Here is a 4,851-nt window from a genome sequence, read left to right as displayed (position 1 = left end):
AAAAAAAAAAAAAAAAAAAAAAAAGCAGCCCATATTTTGCTACGTTGAGAACTTTGAGGCCCAGAGCCTTCATTTCGGTGTCAGAAAATTAAAAATAGACAGTATTATTTTCCTTAGACAACGTGGTTTATTACCGCTATACCTGAGAAATTACCATTTACCTCTAAGTTAACTTACAGGTGCTACAATTTGTCTCAGATAAATTGTAGGTGTACCACTATAGTTAAAAAGAAGAGTTTTATGTATCAATCCTGTAATATCTTGCACTGTTTTCAAAGTTTCCAGTTACATTAACAAGTCTCCAAACTAAAACCACTCTCATCTTCTGCGAGACTGATATATCAGCATGGACATTACTGCATTTCGAAGGTGCTAGGCAACAAAGTTTTTCATTGTTTTCTTGGCAAATGATGCACTTTGACCAGTCAACAAGTACAACTACAAGAGCTGATTGACCAGTTAAGTACAACTACAAGAGCTGGTTGAGCAGTCAGCAAGTACAACTGCAAGAGCTGGTTGAGCAGTCAACAAGTACAACTGCAAGAGCTGGTCGAGCAGTAGACAACTACAACTACAAGAGTTGGTCGAGCAGTAGACAACTACAACTACAAGAGTTGGTCGAGCAGTAGACAACTACAACTACAAGAGCTGGTCGAGCAGTAGACAACTACAACTACAAGAGTTGGTCGAGCAGTAGACAACTACAACTACAAGAGATGGTTGAGCAGTCAACAAGTACAACTGCAAGAGATGGTTGAGCAGTCAGCAACTACAACTACAAGAGATGGTTGAGCAGTCAACAAGTATAACTACAAGAGATGGTTGAGCAGTCAACAAGTAAAACTACAGGAGATGGTTGAGCAGTCAACAAGTATAACTACAGTAGATGGTTGAGCAGTCAACAAGTACAACTACAGGAGCTGGTTGAGCAGTCAACAAGTACAACTACAGGAGATGGTTGAGCAGTCAACAAGTACAACTACAAGAGCTGGTTGAGCAATCGGGCTAATGAGCTTCACTTACAAAGAAAAGATTTTGTTACACCTTTCTCTGCTTGTGAGAAAGGGATTTGACAAATTCTCATTAGTTTTGGAAGAGAAGGTTTATGACAATGAGTAGATTTATCTGTGCTAGCAGGGTGTCCAAAATATCAACATCAGGCAGTTGCAAAAGGTAGCCATCTTTAAAACTGGGAAATGTTGTGGTCTTGTGTACTTACAAATGTTTTTTTTTAACTTTGTGGTTCCAAAAAGCTATCTTTAGTAGACTCTGAAATGAAGGCAGAGATTCTGGGCCACTTTTATGTAAATCTTTAAAAATAGCAGATAAAAAACCTTTGTTAACTCCTGACCCTCAAAAACCTAGTTCTTTAGTTTCACATTCTTAGGCCCACCATCTATAACAATTGTGGATGTGCTGGCCTGATGCTCTTAATAATGTTTTATCTGAACAATATGACCTCAAAAACCTATGTGTAGGCACTGGAATTAAGGTTCTAGGCCTGTTAGTATCCAAGATATGAAGTATTATTCTTGAAAAATGACCACCACAGATCAAATCTAGAATGACACAACATCTAAATTTACTATTCACATGCCAAGTTTCATACTTTTATCAAAACGTTCATGATTCAATCTTATTTTTACATCTATATCCGGGAATTCCATCCTGAAGTTGAAATCACCGGTGCTGGTTTCCACATTTGATCTTCTCCAGATAGTCATGCAATGATATTGAGGCAGCCACAAATGATAAGAGCTTCACTCTAGAAATGGTAGTTTATATGTTAAACTTCAAGCTTACTGTTATCAAGTGCAAGCACAGATACCTATTTGTGAGAACACATTTTGTTACTATGTTGTATGGCCAGATTCTTCTAGGCCTCACACACACGGATACATCATCTATTCAGGTCCAGATTTTTTTACAGTCAACACTGGTATTTACCTAAGCTGGGCAAGTTTTACGCTCCGCCCCGACTCTCACCTTCAAGCAATAACAGCTGTTGTTATTGTGAACCACCACCAGCCTAATAGTTGTAGTATTAAAACTTATAATGAGCCTTGTATACAAGGAAGAAATAGATTTGTCCAGCATGTCGTACTCTAAATAAAGGCAAGCAACTGATTAAAAAGTGGTTTTCTGTCGTAGACTGAATAAAATCTCTATCAATGATCGATTTTTCTGAGTATTTATTTTATTTTCCAATACACAGCACTTAGTTTTTCAGTGTAGCTAGACACATGGAAAGTTCTGGTGAGAAAACTATTGGCTAATATTTGAATATATCAAATAAGTCTGACACTAGATATTTTACAGGTTGTCACTATAAACTGATGTACATTATAATGTTGTCATCAGAAAATATAGGATCACAGGTATTATAAAATCATTTACAATACCACAAAAACAGAAGACGTTCTGTAATCCTCAGAATGTCCTGTGTTTACAGTATCGGCTGCTGTAGTGTTTGTCCTGTATTCGGTATGCGTTACCATGGTGATGTGTATTATCTATACAAGATTATAATTTCCTGTGTTTACAGGATACTTTGTTAAGGCGATCTGGTGTGACTGCAGTGTCTTTTGTTTACAAGATTCTCTGCTTTCGTGAAATGTCCAGTAATAAACTATAAAAGGACCTTAACACTGAATATTTTGTTTTTTAAATTCATTTAGCTAAAATATGTTGTGGCTTGTGCAAGTTATTAAATTTCCAGGAGAAGTCACATCAGTCTTCTCTATAAACACTAGTTAAGTTTGGCAACACCTGAGTAGTTGCACGTTTTCATTATTTATATTTCAGTGTCCATGGGATAATGTCAGTTCTTCTCAAGGTATCTGATTGTCACTATATTCCATGTTGTGACTCTGTAACTATATGATACACTACTTGAGATGTTCCTAGAGGTATCATCTGATTGTCACTATATTCCATGTTGTGACTCTGTAACTATATGATACACTACTTGAGATATTTCTAGAGGTATCATCTGATTGTCACAATGTTCCATGTTGCGACTCTGTAACTATATGATACACTACTTGAGATGTTCCTAGAGACATCATCTGATTGTCACTATGTTCCATGTTGTGACTCTGTAACTATATGATACAGTACTTGAGATGTTTCTTGAGATATCATCTGATTGTCACTATGTTCCATGTTGCGACTCTGTAACTATATGATACAGTACTTGAGATGTTCCTAGAGGTATCATCTGATTGTCACTATGTTCCATGTTGCGACTCTGTAACTATATGATACAGTACTTGAGATGTTTCTAGAGGTATCATCTGATTGTCACTATATTCCATGTTGCGACTCTGTAACTATATGATACAGTACTTGAGATGTTTCTAGAGGTATCATCTGATTGTCACTATGTTCCATGTTGTGACTCTCTATGATACACTACTTGATACTGTTTTAATATCTAGTATTCAAATACTTCTTTAGCTTTAAACATAGTACAGGAATAATAATAATGCCATTATTTTTTGAAAATAATGTTAATACGTATTAACTTTTAGTACTATATATAAATATACAAGCTTCTCAACAAACTCGTGAATATTAATTTATTTTGTACATATATAATCAGTTTGAAAAATAATCAAGACATTGACTGAAATATTATATACCACAAAAAGACAATCTTAAAACACAAGAAATCTTAGGTTCAAGTCATAGTTAAGGCAGATAATGTTTCCTAATTAATATCTAACATTTTTATTTCTACAATAAAATCACCATATCTTGTGTTATCAATGTTAACATGGCAGTAATGAGCTTGTGGTTTACACATTTTCCAGCAGTTTAACATCCTCATGTCAAACTATATATAACAGAACCAAGGTAATTATATCATTTCCATAAATACTTAATTTAATGGAAAACTAAAACCGGCGACAGTTGGAATGCATTGAATTACTGGCCGATTAGCCTCGCTGTTAACGATATTCTTAGCTTTATACTTAATAACATCTCGAGAGATTCAGCCAGTCCTAAACCTACGTACTTAGCCAACAATATGGAACCTTCATAATTTAAAAAACTAACCAAAAAATTATTCACAATTACTAGAAACATTAAAAACGTACAATCTAAGGAAACTATTAAGGTTAATGGAATAATTCATTAATTATCAAACAATGTCTTCTTAGACGCACACAGCTAACTAGTACACGACACGTGTATATAAGGGTTCGTGTATTGGTAGTACACATCCGAAAACTGATAAGATTCTTGATGTATGAAATGAACAATAGTGTGCATCAAAATATGGCTCACTTTAGTAAAATGGTTCAGTAATTATTATGCAACATCAAAGACAGAGTTATCAAAGTATTCTTAGAGAAATGAAAAGGTGACATCATTTTGAGCAGTATGTTTTAGTGTAGTTACAAGTTACATATCCTGTGTGCTGATCAGTCTATTTATAGTATCTTTATCACTTGTGGACTTACAAGTTACATATCCTGTGTACCGATCAGTCTAGTTATAGTATCTTCATCACTTATGGACTTACAAGTTACATATCCTGTGTGCTGATCAGTCTAGTTATAGTATCTTCATCACTTGTGGACTTACAAGTTACATATCCTGTGTGCCGATCATTCTAGTTATAGTATCTTCATCACTTGTGGACTTACAAGTTACATATCCTGTGTGCTGATCAGTCTAGTTATAGTATCTTCATCACTTATGGACTTACAAGTTACATATCCTGTGTGCTGATCAGTCTAGTTATAGTATCTTCATCACTTATGGACTTACAAGTTACATATCCTGTGTGCTGATCAGTCTAGTTATAGTATCTTCATCACTTGTGGACTTACAAGTTACATA

This window comes from Limulus polyphemus, unplaced genomic scaffold, assembly GCF_000517525.1.
Source record: "Limulus polyphemus unplaced genomic scaffold, Limulus_polyphemus-2.1.2 Scaffold8379, whole genome shotgun sequence".
In the NCBI taxonomy this organism is placed as follows: domain Eukaryota; kingdom Metazoa; phylum Arthropoda; class Merostomata; order Xiphosura; family Limulidae; genus Limulus; species Limulus polyphemus.
This window is presented reverse-complemented; position numbering follows the sequence as displayed.